At 42.0% G+C, this 18,913-nt stretch overlaps 1 protein-coding gene across 1 annotated transcript in view; it reads left to right on the top strand.

Annotated features, from left to right (window-relative positions):
• Positions 1 to 18,913, top strand: part of LOC139538699 (cyclic AMP receptor-like protein A) — a 109,501-nt gene that overhangs the window by 70,066 nt on the left and 20,522 nt on the right. The gene's annotated exons all lie outside the window — the stretch shown is intronic.

The raw sequence follows: 18,913 nt of genomic DNA, 5'->3' as shown, positions 1-18,913 counted from the left end.
TTCTCACTTGTCCTCAGAGTGTTCATGTTGGAAATATGTCTGTCTGTGCATGCTTCAGATGTGGGTCTTTAACAACCCTCTCCAAGGAGATCTGATTTATATGCTTCAGGCTAGCAGACTGTGTGTGTGTGTGTGTGTGTGTGTGTGTGTGTGTCTGTGTGTCTGTGTGTGTGTGTGTCTGTGTGTCTGTCAGTGCACACCCTGGCCAGGCAGAAATTCCCACCTCCTTTCTTCGCTTTGAAAAAGGAGGGAGGAGATCTTTGAGCTGCAGTTATTATTCATCCCTCGGAGAGACAGGAGGAAGGAGGGGGTATTCCTTCTTATCTCTGTACTGTTTCTACCCCTGTACACTCTCTCTCATACTTTCCCTCTCTCACATACTTTTTTTCTCTCTTCCTGTCTCTCCCTTCTTCCTCTTGTCACCTCTTGTGTATATAGTGTGTGACTGTACAGTATATAGTGTTTGATTGTGTGTCTGTGGTTTGTTCGTTCTTGAAGACAATCTCATTTCCTGGTGTGTACTTACCTCGCTGATCTCTCGTTGGCCCCCCTTAACAGCGGACTCACCCATCTGCCAGGTGTGTGTGTGTGTGTGTGTGTGTGTGTGTGTGTGTGTGTGTGTGTGTGTGTGTGTGTGTGTGTGTGTGTGTGTGTGTGTGTGTGTGTGTGTGTGTGTGTGTGTGTGTGTGTGTGTGTGTGTGTGTGTGTGTAATAGGACAGTGGATCCATTGACCATCAGCCTGACAGTGTGTCTCTCCTCTATTCATCTCCTACATAAACCACACACACACACATACCACAAAGGATGGACCTGCACTCTCCCACACAAACCGACATAGGAAAACACTCTCTCTCTCTTTCTCACAGACACACAGATAGGTATCGATTCTCTCCTTACACACACACACACACTGTTCCCCCCTCACTCCCTGACGCATCTTTAAATATTCATCACTCTGGCTGTGCTGAGAGGGCCTTAAACGCTGCCTCACACTCCAGAGAATCACTAGAGCTTACTGTATCATCCACACACACACACACACACACACACACACACACACACACACACACACACACACTGTACAGAGGACACACAGCGCAGAGGACACATAAGCACACACAAAAACACACATACACACGGCTGTACAGAGTGCACACACACACCAGCAGTGCAGAAACATGCACATAGAGAGGCAGCATAGCACTTACACACACAAAATAGACACACACGAGGCAAACATGAACAGATAATCACCACAAACTCATTCAGTGTGTGTCTGAGTGTGTGTGTTTGTGTGTGTTGTGCTGTTGGCTCAGATGGCTTAATAGTGTTGTGTTTCAGGAAACAGGATGTCTCTTTGTTTGTGTTTTATTCCATTGCTGAACGTTCGCTACACTAATCCTGTGTGTGTTTGTCTGCGCGTGCATGCCTGTGTGTTAGTGTTACAGAGAGTCAGCGAGACTCATGTCAGATTGAATACAATCACTCACATTTCCCCTCTTCCTAGCTATATAAGAGGTTAAGGGGTGTGTGTGTGTTGACCCAATCATGAACCCTGATCAAAGAAGATTATGTATGAGAGTGCAACATGAGAGGGAGAGGGAGAGGGATCAGCATGACTTTCTGTTGTTGTGAATGTCCTTGCCTCCCTTTTAGTGGATGAGTGGAGATGTGGTTCTTCCTGTATTATCAGTCATGCTGGCAAGATGGCGCCGAAAGACATGGTCACCCTGTTTTTAGCTCATAGCCAACTTTACAGTATTACATTTTTTCAAATGTTATTTCTTACATTATTTGCTCGGGAACGTTTCTTGCATTATTAACTATAGCCGGAAATAAGTTTGGGATATTAGATCGATGGTCAGACTTTGTTTGAACTTGGAATTGCCTCGGGAAATACATGCACCTTGGCAGCAGCTATTTGGCATCCATAATAAATACAAGTACATTCATCCCAGGGGCTGCTCCAAGACGCCGTCACCGGAGAAGAGGAATAAGAAGCAGGCTTTTAGTCAGACTCAGAAGGCGGGCACACCATCCACCGCTTCCAAGTATATTACTCGCTAATGTTCATTCCCTGGACAATAAAGTTGACGAGCTCAGGGTGAGGATCTCCTTCCAGAGAGGCATCAGAGACTGTAACATACTCTTTTTCACGGAATCATGGCTCTCTCCGGACACACTGTCCCTGTCCACCGCAGACAGGTGATTGTGGTAACGTACAGAAGGTCCATTTGTTCTCCCGATCTGGAATACCTCACCTTCAAATGCCGACCGCATTACCTCCTGAGAGAATTCTCTTCGGTCATCGTAGGGCTGGGCGGTATACCATATTTTACTATATTCCGGTATTGATGCATGGAAGGGTTTGGGTTTTTACTTTACCTTCTATTATGGTATTTGAATGTTTGTTTGTTAAATGTGATATGCCGTTTGTAACGTCCATTTTTATAGTTTCCTACGCTACCTGAGTCATCTCTCTCTGCTCTTTCTCTCTGTCTCTCTCCATGCCGCTTTCCACACAGACGTAGCCCTGTCCTGTCACTCAAGGACCGCATGTTGTTGTTGCTTGACCAAGAGACATTCTAACTATAGAATTAGAATAATCATTATTTTTCTATGATTCCAACACTTCACCTAAGTGTTTAAATAAAAATCAGAAGAAAATCGCAATTGCAATATTTGGTTAAAAATAAGGCCTAGATGTTTTTCCATATCATGCAGCCCTACGTGGCAGTGTGGAAATTATCTCAAATGAGGGCTGAAATTGATGAAAATGCAGAAAATGTATTTTTGTATGAAGTTGAATTGAACAGTGTAAAACAATCCGAATGGAAAGAGACCCATTGAAATCACTTAGAATGTAACGTGAACTAACTCACGTTTGTACATCGCGCTGGTCCGTACAATTGACCTTATTTTAGTGCCTAATAATGTAATACTTCCAGATCAACTGTAATATCAAGACCATTGTAAAGCACAATTTCTCCCCTTTCCAACAAAATCAATGACGAGCCCTTCATGATGCCCATCTCTGCATGATTCAAGAAGGCAATGAGCTCCGTCGGGTCTTTTTAAAAATGGCGGGTGGGGAAGCGAAACCTTTTGCATGATAGTGAGAAGGAGAGATGTCGTGTTGGGAAACAGCTTTTCTCACTCGATCTGTCCAACTTATCACCTTATCGGCTCTAAAATGTAAATAAAATACTATAAAGAGTTTATATAATGTGTCAGTACATACCTATTTGAAAGTTTGTGTCGAATTTTAATCGTTTTTTTAGGGCGGTGCTAAAGTGATCTTCAGAAGTAAACAGTGGCTTTTGAGAGTCGTGATAGCTTGCAGATATTACGCAAAAAATGACTCGGTATCTGTGAGTCACTGCCGATGGGTTGATAAAGAAATCGTGAGAAAGAGAGTGTGTGATTGAGAGGGAAAGGAGAAAATTGGTAAAGAGTGCAAAGAGAAAGATGGAAGGTGTGAGTGATGGGTAGAGGGAGAGAACGATGGAGGGAAGAATATAGAAAGAGAGAGTGATGGATAGCGTGTGTGTGTGTGCTGATGATCGACGACCGGCTCACAGATGGTGAGAGAGACAGGTGGTGACCTACTGCTGCAAACACACACACAAACACTTCTGTGTTGATTTGTATGCGTTTGTATGTGTAAAATATCCAATATCACTCCTGCTGTCCAACATCAGCAGGCCAAGTGGCTTTACACACATACACACACCAGTCATCCTTTGCCCGCAGCTAGGATCTCCTGCCTAGCTGCTAGGCTCTCTCCTGCTCTCATTTATCTTTCATTAGCCGCCCTAACATGGGAGAAACATGTTCTGCCTTCCCTCTCACTTTCTCTCTCTCTCAATGTGTGCACCTCTCTCTCTCTCTCTTCACGCTTCAACCTCTTGATCTCTATCCCTCTCTCACTGACACCTATTTCCCTCTCCCAACCGTTACTCTTCATAATCATCCCTGCCTCCCTTTCTGTGAAACCCTATGTGCTCATCCCCTGTAGCCTCTCTCACACACATTCTCACCTCTCTTTTTCCCTCTCTTTCCTCCTCACTCGCTTTCTCTCTTTCTCTGACACAAATGTCTATGGAGCAATTTCAGTGCCAACAGAGATTGTATTTTAATTCCATAATTTTGAATTTCTATTAAGATATTGATTTTGACTATAATATTTTTGAAGGTGTAATGCACAAATGTAATCATTTTATTAATTCATAAATTGAACTTGTATTTCATGATTTGAAACTGAATTTAGTGAATATTGCATTCAGTTGTAAAATTATATTTCAGTTTAATGTAATATTCAAATTCAATAATTATATATTCAGTTTCAATTTGGTAGATATTGCATTCATTGTCTGTGTATCAAGTTTATAAACTATAATTTCAAGTTTATCAAAGTTATATATATTAAACATTTCAGATTCAATTCTCTAAATTCAGATTCAAAACCAGAGACAACATCCTGCCACATTGCCAGCCAGGAAAAGTAGAGGAGAACAGAAAGAATTAAGTGCTCACTTTGGTAAAAATACCTTTCTGACAGTTTTTGAAGCCAATGTGGCCTGTTTTTAATTTATTTTCTTCCAATGAATTTGCCTCTAGCGTTTGAACTGTTTCGGATATGAACTATTATGAAAAGCTAAGTCTCTCTGGAATATGGATGATCACCGTGTTAGAAGGCAACAAAACAAAACCACAATTTGTCCCACATAATAATACAGTTGAATAGCCCTGTCATAGCCCTTCTAAGGATGCATGTCACAAGACTGTGTTAGACCACTTAGCTAAATCCCATATGGATGAGATCAGGAAGCTATCAGAAGTCTTCAAGTCTCCAGTAAGGTTACTCGTCAAAAAAGAGTGGTTCATCGAACCATCTCAGTTACATTTCTCCCTCCTTTGACCTCCTACTCAGAGGTCACGGCACCATTATAACTGTCTGACGGCCTCCCGAGTGGCGCAGCTGTGCCACTAGAGATTTATGGGTTCGAGTCCAGGCTCTGTCGCAGCCGCCCGCGACCAGGAGACCCATGGAGCGGCGCACAATTGGCCCAGCATCGTCCGGGTTAGGGGAGGATTTGGCCAGGCAGGAATGTCCTTGTCCTATTGCGCACTAGCGACTCCTGTGGCGGGCCGGGCGCTGTGCACGCTGACACGGTCGCCAGGTGTATTGTGCTTCCCCTGACACATTGGTGCGGCTGGCTTCCGGTAAGTGGGCATTGTGTCAAGAAGCAGTGCAGCTTGGTTGGGTTGTGCTTCGGGGGATGCACGGCTCTCGACCTTCGCCTCTCCCGAGTCCGTACGGGAGTTGCAGCGATAAGACGAGACTGGGTTCAGAATCAGGCCTACTGTACAAACACAACACTTTTTCTGTGGCAAACAGAAGCAGAAGGATCTGTGCACCCCATTTAATGAGTGCAACAGAGGTGGTTTGGTGGTCCATGCATGAGATGAGCAACCTTGCCTGAGACCTGAAGGCGTATTCGTTTGACTGATGGGGTTCTAACCCAGGTTTCCTGTGTGCCAGACAATGCAACTTTTCAGGTCTCAGACAAGTTATTCATCACACAATTATGGTCACCGAACCACCTGTTTTACACTTCACAGCCCTTTGACCTCCTTCTTGAAGAGACCTATCCAAGTCACAGGACCAATGCCTAGGCTTTAGCTCAACAGGCTAACACAGTATTAACCCAGTCACATGTTAAACTTATAATGACTACCATTGCCTGAGACTTGAAACTAATATGTCTAACACAAACTAAGACATGTCAAACTAACATGTCTTCAGGTCTCATCACATAACCATGGATCACCAAACCACATTCTTTTAATGAGTAACAATACTGGATCTTGAAGACTTGCATTAGTGGAGCACCGGGTTTCCCAAACTCGGTCCTCGGGACCCCAAGGGGTGCACGTTTTAGTTTTTGTCCTAGCACTACAACACTAATTCAAATAGTCAGCGAATCATCTTGCTTTGATAACTTTAGTCAGCTGTGTAGTGTTAGGACAAAAACCAAAATGTGTACCCCTTGGGGTCCCGAGGACCGAGTTTGGGAAACGCTGGTGGAGCAGATGGGGATCTACGAAACTCACTCCTCAGCCTGAAGTATTGCCCCTTACACAATCAAATAAGGCCTTTTTAATAGCTTGATGGGTTGGAATGCTTCAGGAGGGCGGTCATGTGTGTTTTCAAGGCAGAAGTCCTGATTTCGAGTCTCCATATGAGCTGAATCAGGGGGAAGCAGTACTCGCTAAGTAGGCAGCGTGATGTCCTTTATAATGGTGCCACTGGACTCAGATCTACAGTTGCGCAGGGTCAACCACTGGGGTCGCTGTGGAGTGAGTTTAGGGGGTGAATGAAGCAGATGGGGATCTGTGAAACTCAATCATCAACCTGAAATGTCGCCTCTTGCACAATTGAAAAAGGCGTTTTTCAATAGCACGTGGGTTGGAACACTTCCGGACGGCGGTTACGTGTGTTTACGAGGCAGAGATCTTTAGTTAGAGTCTTGGTATGAGCTGAATTGGGGGGGGGGGGGGGGAGTGGTACTCGTTAAGCAAGCAACGTGTCATCCTTTACATGAACTTTAGCTTTAGCTAGGTGGGCTCACACAGTCTTGTGACATGCAGAAGACCTGGTTCTAACCTAGTCAGTCACAAGATTAAATATCAGAGATTCTCCAACATGATAATAGTCCAGGTATTTATATATACTGAACAATAATATAAAGGCAACATTTTCAATGATTTCACTGAGGTACAGTTCATAGAAGGAAATCAATCAATTGAAATAAATAAATGAAGCCCTAATCTATGGATTTCACATGACTGGGCAGGTGCAGCCATGATTTGGCCTTGGAGGGCTTAGGCCCACCCACTGGGGAGCCAGGCCCAGCAAATCTGATTGAGTTTTTCTCCACAAAGGGCTTTATTACAGACAGAAATACTCCTTAGTATTCAGGGATTTTTTTTCAGCTCATGAAACTTGGGACCAACACTTTACATGTTAGGCTTAGATTTTTGTTCAGTGTATAAATTCCAGTCGTACTTTATTGAAGGCCTTTTCAAAGTCAGCTATGAATACCAGGCCTGGTGTTGTTTCCAGTGCTTATCTTATATAATACACTGCTCAAAAAATAAAGGGAACACTTAAACAACACAATGTAACTCCAAGTCAATCACACTTCTGTGAAATCAAACTGTCCACTTAGGAAGCAACACTGATTGACAATACATTTCACATGCTGTTGTGCAAATGGAATAGACAACAGGTGGAAATTATAGGCAATTAGCAAGACACCCCCAATAAAGGAGTGGTTCTGCAGGTGGTGACCACAGACCACTTCTCAGTTCCTATGCTTCCTGGCTGATGTTTTGGTCACTTTTGAATGCTGGCGGTGCTTTCACTCTAGTGGTAGCATGAGACGGAGTCTACAACTCACACAAGTGGCTCAGGTAGTGCAGCTCATCCAGGATGGCACATCAATGCGAGCTGTGGCAAGAAGGTTTGCTGTGTCTGTCAGCGTAGTGTCCAGAGCATGGAGGCGCTACCAGGAGACAGGCCAGTACATCAGGAGACGTGGAGGAGGCCGTAGGAGGGCAACAACCCAGCAGCAGGACCGCTACCTCCGCCTTTGTGCAAGGAGGAGCAGGTGGAGCACTGCCAGAGCCCTGCAAAATGACCTCCAGCAGGCCACAAATGTGCATGTGTCTGCTCAAACGGTCAGAAACAGACTCCATGAGGGTGGTATGAGGGCCCGACGTCCACAGGTGGGGGTTGTGCTTACAGCCCAACACCGTGCAGGACGTTTGGCATTTGCCAGAGAACACCAAGATTGGCAAATTCGCCACTGGCGCCCTGTGCTCTTCACAGATGAAAGCAGGTTCACACTGAGCACATGTGACAGACGTGACATGTCTGGAGAGTCTGGAGACGCCGTGGAGAACGTTCTGCTGCCTGCAACATCCTCCAGCATGACCGGTTTGGCGGTGGGTCAGTCATGGTGTGGGGTGGCATTTCTTTGCGGGGCCGCACAGCCCTCCATGTGCTCGCCAGAGGTAGCCTGACTGCCATTAGGTACCGAGATGAGATCCTCAGACCCCTTGTGAGACCATATGCTGGTGCGGTTGGCCCTGGGTTCCTCCTAATGCAAGACAATGCTAGACCTCATGTGGCTGGAGTGTGTCAGCAGTTCCTGCAAGAGGAAGGCATTGATGCTATGGACTGGCCCGCCCGTTCCCCAGACCTGAATCCAATTGAGGACATCTGGGACATCATGTCTCGCTCCATCCACCAACGCCACGTTGCACCACAGACTGTCCAGGAGTTGGCGGATGCTTTAGTCCAGGTCTGGGAGGAGATCCCTCAGGAGACCATCCGCCACCTCATCAGGAGCATGCCCAGGCGTTGTAGGGAGGTCATACAGGCACGTGGAGGCCACACACACTACTGAGCCTCATTTTGACTTGTTTTAAGGACATTACATCAAAGTTGGATCAGCCTGTAGTGTGGTTTTCCACTTTAATTTTGAGTGTGACTCCAAATCCAGACCTCCATGGGTTGATAAATTTGATTTCCATTGATCATTTTTGTGTGATTTTGTTGTCAGCACATTCAACTATGTAAAGAAAAAAGTATTTAATAAGAATATTTCATTAATTCAGATCTAGGATGTGTTAATGTAGTGTTCCCTTTATTTTTTTGAGCAGTGTATTATCTCCAATGTATCGTCCATATAAAAACCTGGCTGATTACGATGAATAATATCCGACAATACCTGTTTAATTCTATGCGCTATGCATTTTGAAGTTTAAGGGGTCTCCAGTTTTTTAGGTGGACTGGATTTGTATATTTACCACATGGGTTCTGTTTCAGTAATAATAAAATCAGACCTTCTTGCTGAGTATCCAATAGTCTACTATTTTTAAAGGATTGGTTAGAACATGTTAATAACGGATCTTTGAGTACATAGAAACATATTTGATATACACTACCGGTCCAAAGTTTGAGAACACCTACTCATTCAAGGGTTTTTCTTTATTTTTACTATTTTCTACATTGTAGAATAATAGTGAAGACATCAAAACTATGAAATAACACACATGGAAACATGTAGTAACCAAAAAAGTGTTAAACAAATCAAATTATATTTTATATTTGAGATTCTTCAAATAGCCACCCTTTGCCTTGATGACAGCTTTGCACACTCTTGGCATTCTCTCAACTAGCTTCACCTGGAATGCTTTTCCAACTGTCTTAAAGGAGTACCCACATATGCTGAGCACTTGTTGGCTGCTTTTCTTTCACTCTGCATTCCGACTCATCCCAAAACATCTACATTTGGTTGAGGTGTGGGGATAGTGGAGGCCAGAAAATCTGATGCAGCACTCCATCACTCTCCCTGGTAAACTAGCCCTTACACAGCCTGGAGGTGTGTTGGGTCATTGTCCTGTTGAAAAACAATAGATAGGCCTGCAATAGATAAGCCCAAACCAGATGGGCTGGCGTATCGCTGCAAAATGCTATGGTAGCCATGCTAGTTAAGTGTGCATTGAATTCTAAATAAATCACAGACAGTGTCACCAGCAAAGCTTTCCACACCATAACACCTTTTCCTCCATGCTTTACGGTGGGAAATGCACATGCAGAGATCATCCGTTCACCCACACCGCGTCTCACAAAGACACGGCGGTTGGAACCAAAAATCTCTAATGTCCATTGCTCGTGTTTCTTGGCCCAAGCAAATCTCTTATTATTATTGGTGTCCTTTAGTAGTGGTTTCTTTGCAGCAATTTGACCATGAAGGCCTGAATTACAGTCTCCTCTGAACAGTTGATGCTGAGATGTGTCTGTTACTTGAACTCTATGAAGCATTTATTTGGGCTGCAAATATAAACTATATTTTGATTTATTTCCATATGTGTTATTTCATAGTTTTGATGTATTCACTATTCTACAATGTAGAAAATAGTAAAAATAAAGACAAACACTTGAATGAGTAGGTGGGTCCAATCTTTTGACTGGAATTGTACATTGTTTTTTATTTGAAAATGTATTTCCCATATCTGGGCAAAAGTGAAGATGCGCTCTGTCACAACTCCTGCTTGCAGACACACATGGGCTTTGGCATTTGCAACTATCCCACTTTTCACTTTTCCAATCACACAAAACACGCAGGCACCCCATCTTCCTACACACCCACACTCTGTAACGATGTTCGTCTGAGGAAGAAGTAGTAGACCAAAGCGCAGCGTGGTACGTGTTCATGATTTTTTAATATAGCCTGAACATTGAAACAAAAAAACAAAAGTGGAACAAAACGCAACAGTTCTGTCAGGCACTCACACAAAACAGAAAACAACTACCCACAAAACACAGGTGGGAAAAGGCTACCTAAGTATGGTTCTCAATCAGAGACAACGATAGACAGCTGCCTCTGTTTGAGAACCACACCCGGCCAAACACATAGAAATAGACAACATAGAACAAAAACATAGAATGCCCACCCCAACTCACGCCCTGACCAACCAAAATAGAGACATAAAAAGGATCTCTAAGGTCAGGGCGGGACACACTCCCCTCACATATGCACCGGCATATACCTAAACACTGGGCCTTTTATGTCCTCTGTTTGTCGTGTTTTTATTTCTACCTTGTGATTTCTGCGGGCTTTGGGTACTTTTGTGTTCCAGTTCCTTATATTTTGGGATGTATTATTTCATAAAGTGTCCTATCTTTTATCTATTTAGAAATACTATACATAAAAATAATACATTATTTTACAACATTCCCTAACTTGAATATGATAGTGTATATATAGTTTCTAAACTCAGCAAAATAAGAAATGTTCCTTTTTCAGGACCCTGTCTTTCAAAGATAATTCGTAAAAATCCAAATAACTTCACAGATCTTCATTGTAAAGTTTAAACACTGTTTCCCATGCTTGTTCAATGAACCATAAACAATTAATGAACATGCACCTGTGGAATTGTCGTTAACACACTAACAGCTTACAATTAAGGCAATTAAGGTCACAGTTAGGAAAACTTAGGACACTAAAGAGGCCTTTCTACTGACTCTGAAAAACACCAAAATAAAGACGCCCAGGGTCCCTGCTCATCTGCGGGAACGTGCCTTAGGCATGCTGCAAGGAGGCATCAGGACTGCAGATGTGGCCAGGGCAATAAATTGCAATGTCTGCACTGAGACGCCTAAGACGGCACTACAGGGAGACGGACTGCTGATTGTCCTTGCAGTGGCAGACCACGTGTAACAACACCTGCACAGGATCGGTACATCCGAACATAACACCTGCGGGACAGGTACAGGATGGCAATAACAACTGCCCGAGTTACACCAGGAATGCCCAATCCCTCCATCAGTGCTCAGACTGTCCGCAATAGGCTGAGAGAGGCTGGACTGAGGGCTTGTAGGCCTGTTGTAAGGCAGGTCTTCACCGGCAACAACGTTGCCTATGGGCACAAACCCACTGTCGATGAACCAGACAGGACTGACAAAAGTGCTGTTCTCTGACGAGTCGCGGTTTTGTCTCACCAGGGGTGATGGTCGGATTCGCGTTTATCGTCGAAGGAATGAGCGTTACACCGAGGCCTGTACTCTGGAGTGGGATCGATTTGGAGGTGGAGGGTACGTCATGGTCTGGGGCGGTGTGTCACAGCATCATCGGACTGAGCTTGTTGTCATTGCGGGCAATCTCAACGCTGTGCGTTACAGGGAAGACATCCTCCTCCCTCATGTGATACCCTTCCTGCAGGCTCATCCTGACATGATCCTCCAGCATGACAATACCACCAGCCATACTGCTTATTCTGTGCGTGATTTCCTGCAAGACAGGAATGTCAGTGTTCTGCCATGGCCAGCAAAGAGCCCGTATCTCAATCCCGTTGAGCATGTCTGGGACCTGTTGGCTCGGAGGGTGAGGGCTAGAGCCATTCCCCCCAGAAATGTCCGGGAACTTGCAGGTGCCTTGGTGAAAGAGTAGGGTAACATCTCACAGCAAGAACTGGCAAATCTGGTGCAGTCCATGAGGAGGAGATGCACTGCAGTACTTAACTTCTCTAGGGTATGTGGGACGGTAGCGTCCCACCTCGTCAACAGCCAGTAAAACTGCATGGCGCCAAATTCAAAACAACAGAAATCCCATATTTAAATTCCTCAAACATACAAGTATTTTACACCATTTTAGAGCTACACTTGTTGTAAATCCAGCCAAAGTGTCCGATTTCAAAAAGGTTTTACGACGAAAGCACACCAAACGATTATGTTAGGTATGAGCCAAGTCACAGAAAAAGACAGCCATTTTTCCAGCTAAAGAGAGCAGTAACAAAAAGCAGAAATAGAGATAAGATTAATCACTAACCTTTGATGATCTTCATCATATGACACTCATAGGACTTCATGTTACATAATACATGTATTTTTTGTTCGGTAAAGTTCATATTTATATCAAAAAATCTGAGTTTAGGCAAGACGCTACTGGCAAACTCTCACTTGGCAAAAAGCCTGAGAAAATGCAGAGCGCCATATTCATATTAATTACTATGAAAATTACTATAAAATCAAACTTTTATACTATAAAATCAATCAAATCATTAAATCACACATGAAAGATACCAAATTAAAGCTACACTGGTTGTGAATCCAGCCAACATGTCAGAATTCAAATAGGCTTTTCGGTGAAAGCATACGATGCTATTATCTGAGTATAGCACAATAGTAAACAAAGAGAGAGAAGCATATTTCAAGCTTGCAGGCGCGACACAAAACACAGAAATAAAAATATAATTCATGCCTTACCTTTGACGAGCTTCTGTTGTTGGCACTCCAATATGTCCCATAAACATCACAAATGGTCCTTTTGTTCGATTAATTCCGTCGATATATATCCAAAATGTCCATTTATTTGGCGCGTTTGATCCAGAAAAACATAGGTTCCAACTTGCTCAAACGTGACGACAAAATATCTCAAAGGTTACCTGTAAACTTTGCCAAAAAATTTCAAACTACTTTTGTAATATAACTTTAGTTATTTTTGAACGTTAATAATCGATAAAATTGAAGACGGGATGATCTGTGTTCAATACAGGATTAAAACGAAATGTAGCATTCCTTTTGGACATGCACTTCAATCAAACACGACACCTGGAGTGACTCGACTTCAAGATGGCCGTATTTCTTCATTACACAAAGGAATAACCTCAACCTATTTCTCAAGACTGTTGACATCCAGTGGAAGCCGTAGGAACTACAAGCAATTCGTTTAGAAATCTGGTTTCCCAATGAAAACTCATTGAAAAGACAGTGACCTTAAAAAAAAAAATATTCTGAATAGTTTGTCCTCTGGGTTTCGCCTGCTAAATAAGTTCTGTTATACTCACAGACATGATTCAAACAGTTTCAGAAACTTCAGAGTGTTTTCTATCGACATCTACTAATCATATGCATATCTTATCTCCTGGGGATGAGTAGCTGGCAGTTGAATTTGGGTATGCTTTTCATCCAAACGTGAAAATGCTGCCCCCTGCCCTAGAGAAGTTAATGCAGCTGGTGGCCACACTAGATACTGACTGTGACTTTTGATTTTGACCCCCCCTTTGTTCAGGGACACATTATTCCATTTCTGTTAGTCACATGGCTGTGGAAGTTGTTCAGTTTGTCTCAGTTGTTGAATCTTGTTATGTTCATACAAATATTTACACATGTTAAATTTGCTGAAAATGAACGCAGTTGACAGTGAGAGGACGTTTTTTTTTTTTGCTGAGTTGATATTAATTGTTGTATTTATTACAATCCCTACCAAAAATAGTGTTGGATGTGCCATTTTATTTAGAATAGCCATCGAGTGGTCTTGGTGTCTCGGAACAGTTGGTTATCAATGTATAGCTTGTTGACAACGAGAGCTACACGTCTCCCTTTTAGTCTTCTGTCTTTGAAGAGTGGATACCATACTTTGCGTCGTTCTGCTATTTCCTTTAGGATCTGATTGATCATGCCTATTTTAAAGGTGGCGAGTCTTTTTCCCAGGGTTTTAACAATTATTTGATCTTTATTGGATGCAAATTTGGCAACAGTTGGGCGCTCGTATCGCTGTTCTCTCTGTCCGAAACGATGTACGTGTTCGAGTTTAATTTGGTCAACAGTGTCGCCTGCGATCTGCAGCACTTTTAGCATGAATTATTTCACCACTCTCTCTGGATCTTCAGCTTCATCCTCTTTCATTCTGGTAAGCACCAGATTTAAGCGCATCTAGTCTGTATATCAAGCAGGGGTTCTCTGAAAAACCTGTTCTGTCTTTTAAGTTCATTAACATCAGCTTTGTTAACATTGACTGTACCCTTCAGTTTTTTTGTTTATTTTTCCAGTGTTGCGGCTTTCTCGTCACTCATTTCAAGGCTCGTCTTCATCTCGTGTATATCTTTACTGACTAACTCAAGCATGCCTAATATATCTTTTATAGATTTTAGCAGTTCGGTTTCCACTCTTACCGTACAGGGTGGTGAAAATAGGTCATCCGTGTCAGTCGAAGAGTCTTAGTTTTCTTGTAGAGTTTGCTTCTCCATTCTTTCCATGTTTACTCTCCATCAAGTTTTTGTTTTGACAGCATTGGTAGTGTTTGTCTATAAAATTATCTAGCTTTACAAGTTGTTTTAAGTTATTATACAGTTTGGATGTTGTTGCCCACGAGTGAGCAGATCAGCGTAAAGGTCCTATTTGGGCAGTTTTAGGGACATTAATTTCTAATGTTTTTCACGAGGCATTCACAAGGCATTTGGCACCACCATCTTCAGTCCGCCATCTTTTTCGCCATCTGTTCGACTAATGATTACGTCCTTAATAGATTGCTTTATATAAATAGCTGGAGAGGTTCCAACCAACTCAATGCACCAAGTACACATGTTGATCAGGAGCTCCACCCTGTGCAGTCCCGTTAGATCCTTATATACAGGTTACAGACACAGTTACATATGTGTCTGGCAGTGTCTGGCACCGTCTCCTATCTTAACTTTTAGAACATGTTCTGGACATTCTGACCAGATGGTCCTAAGGAGGGAGTCATGTCACCCCCCATTATATTTTCCAAGCACAGGCAGGAACCAAGGATTATTTATGACACTAAGACAAGATTAACATTTTCAAGTCTGTCTCTTCACATGATAAAAATTTCCATCACAAATGTTTTGTTACATTTAACTGCCAAAAATGATGTTATCGAGGTCATTTCCTCAGTAGGTGATGTCAAGGGGACAGCATGTGGGAAAAGTCGGAGCTCAGGGATGATAGAATGGATGAATAGATGTTTCCCACTGGTAATTACCCATTGGAGGGCCGTTCAAGTGGATTTTTTCCAGTCGTATGTGGTAAATTCCCACTTGGTTATGAACTCGGCATTAGGTACAATCATTACTGCACTTTGAAATGTAGGTGGGGTCAATGTGCTGGCGGGGATCATTAGCATATTTGCGGGTATGGTCTAAAATATGTTGTATTTGTGCCAACTGTCAGTGAAAATGTTGGACTTGTTTAAGTGGTTTTATTGTTATGTTGATGGCTGAGCATCTCTTTTGACACTGTCAGTTCTGCAATCTTGTGACAATCAAAAGCTGCACTGTTACTGTGCATTTTCCAGTAGCATAATGGCAGCTGGTTCACAGGAAGTTTGTTTAATTTTCAACAGCTTACTGTCAATACTTACAAGTGGGTTATTGTAAAATTCACAGTAAATTACTCTAGCTAGTCCATCACACTCACATACTTGATTGTCCGGTAGGAAAGTGAGGATTACAAATACATGGTAACTAGCTATGTATATATATATATATATATATGTGTATATATATATATATATATATATATATATATTACAAATACATGGTAACTAGCTATATATATATATGTTGTATAGCTATGTCATATGGTTTTTTGGTATCACATGCACTTATGTCAGCCTTTAACAAGGCTGCAGAACTGACAGTGTCCAAGCTTAATGTTTATGAACAGAGCACATTAACTGGGATGATATTCACTCTTCTGGGAGACCCCAAAAAGAGCTAGCTGAAAGCCATGCCTTGAATATGCCATACCTGCAATCTTCTGATAGGCTGGCACAGTTACAGTAGACTGCCAATCGGCAAGTGATGTGCATGTTGTCAACAGAAGAGTCAGTGAAGGAACTGTAGGTTACTGGAAAGATTGCTAGTGGCCGTAAGTGTCCTGTAGGTTGCTGGCAACATTTTGCCAGTAAGTTATTGTGAGTTTTACAATAACTTACTGACAAGTAGCTTCCAGTTAAGAAATGACAAATTCACTGCACCTTCTGGCAACAAGTTGCCATTCATTTACTGGAAAATGCACAATTAACACTTCACAGTACAGTTCATTACTGAGACGTTCTCTTACAACATTTGCAGAACAGACAGTGTCAATGGAGGAGCTCTATGTACACTGGCATAACCATCAAACACTTAAACTGCTACAACAATTACACATATATTTGACCACGTCCCCAAATATGTTAATGACCACACCAGTACATTGCCCCCACCTATCAAAGCGCAGTGATGATCGAACTTTATATTCAAAATATTGGGTAGAAAAATGTCCCATTATACCTGCAAGGTACCAAACGGTACCATGTGAGTTCATATGTGTACCTTAGAAGTGTACCTTTTACCTTTATGTACCCCACGTAACACCACTATAGTGTTCCCTACCCATACCCTTATTTTTTGAGTGTTCCAAGCAATTAGTATGAACCTGGTGTCACTGCAGGAACATCGATGCAGAGTCCCAACCAAGCGGTTGGGACTCTGCATCGATGTTCCTGCATGTATACTCTAATGTATACTCTACGTCAAGTGTCCTTAAGCACTGCTAGTTTTATGTTGACATTACGTTGGTGGTGATAATAGGGCAATTATTTACTTAATTCTGGGCAGCTTTTAGCAAAGTGCCAATTGTGGTCACAGTACAAGATTTTACAGTACAAGAATCAGAATACAACAGCATACTGTAATTTTATAGAAATATCTTCAAGTTGGTGTATGTATTTACTTTATTTTTACTGCAACTTTTGGCAAAGTGCAGAAATGGATTCTTGCCAATCTCCATTACATCCACGGACCTGGTGGCGTGGCAGGAACTTCAGGTAGCTAGCAACCATCCTTCTCTGTTTCAGTAGTGTGTAAAGCCCTGAAAGAAATTGATGGGGGAAAAAATCCCCTGGCCCTGATGAACTAGACCCCCGCTTCCTATACCCAGCTGCAGACATCATTGCTCCCCCTTAACATGTATTTTTAACCTCATGCTTGATGTTAAGGAAATCTCCAAGTTATGGAAACCTGCTTTTGTACTGAAAGGTGGAGATCCTTCACTGCTTGACAACTATCGAGCCATATCAAAATTGTCTGTACTGTCAAAGGTACTGGAGTCCTTAGTTAGTAGGCAGCTAAAGGCCTACTTCCAAGAAAACAACATCTTAAATGGAATGCAATCAGGTTTTAGGTCTGGCCACAGCACTGTTTCAGCAACATTGAAGGTTTTAAATGACATCCACTGTGATCTTGATAAGAAGTTACATTGTGTGTCTGTCTTTATTGATTTGTCGAAGGCTTTTGACACCGTGGACCATGCTGTGTTAGTGCAAAGGTTAAAATTGAGTGGAATTACTGGTCATGCTCTAGATAGGTTTATAAATTATCTATCAAATTGTACACAATGTGTATAGAGTCCATAGAGATGTGCTCGGGTGTTCCGCAAGGTTCTATTTTGGGCCCACTGTTGTTCATTTTTGAATATCAACAACATTGGGGATCTTATTGCAACAGCGGATGTTCATTTTTATGCAGATGATACTGTTGTTTATTCAAGTGGTAGTAGTTTATCTTTAGCTTTTGAAAATGCCCAAAGAGCATTTAACATCATACAACAGAATCTGTATGATTTAAAGCTGGTTCTAAATTTGGGTAAAACAAAATGCATGGTATTTTCAAATGTTACTAATCATGCTACATTGGCTGGACATACTATAGAGCAAGTTAAAGTGTACACATATTTGGGTGTGTGGGTTGATGGTAAGCTGAGCTTCACTGTGCATGTAGAGAACTTGATAAGGAAGCTCAAGCTGAGAATGGGTTTTCATTACCGGCATGAGGCTTGTTTTTCTTTGGAGGACAGGAAGGGGCTGGTACGATGTACATTACTGGCGGTGATGTTATATACTGTTGAAGTCGAAGTTAACGTACACTTATGTTGGAGTCATTAAAACTTGTTTTCCAACCACTCCACAAATGTCTTGTTAACAAACTATAGTTTTGGCAAGTCGGTTAGGACATCTACTTTGTGCATGACACAATTTTTCCAACAATTGTTTATAGGCAGATTATTTAACTTATAATTAACTGTATCACAGTTCCAGTGGGTCAGAAGTTTACATACACTAAGTTGACTGTGCCTTTAAACAGCTTGGAAAATTCCAGAAAATAAAAAAGATTCCAGAAAATGCAAAAAAAATAATAATAATTAAAAAAAAATGATGTCAATTAGCCTATCAGAAGCTTCTAAAGCCATAACATCATTTTTTATTTTTTATTTATTTTATTTTTTGCATTTTCCAATTAACAACATTCAAGACAAACGTGAAAAGATATTAGACAACAATAGGACAAAGTGACAGTGACAGATGAGCGTAACAAAGAAAGAAAAAATAAAACTAATTATATATACAAACATACAATAAAAAAAAATATATAATGAGACATTGGATCATATGGTCACCTGCTGTAGGCTACATATTATACATTACGTGTGAAACATTATATAAGGATAATATAGAGATTCATTCAATGTGATGTGGGGGGAGATTCTCCATA

Source organism: Salvelinus alpinus, chromosome 14 (genome assembly GCF_045679555.1).
Source record: "Salvelinus alpinus chromosome 14, SLU_Salpinus.1, whole genome shotgun sequence".
Lineage (NCBI taxonomy): Eukaryota > Metazoa > Chordata > Actinopteri > Salmoniformes > Salmonidae > Salvelinus > Salvelinus alpinus.
Note: the sequence above shows the minus strand (reverse complement) of the source record. Positions and strands in the feature narration are given on the sequence as shown.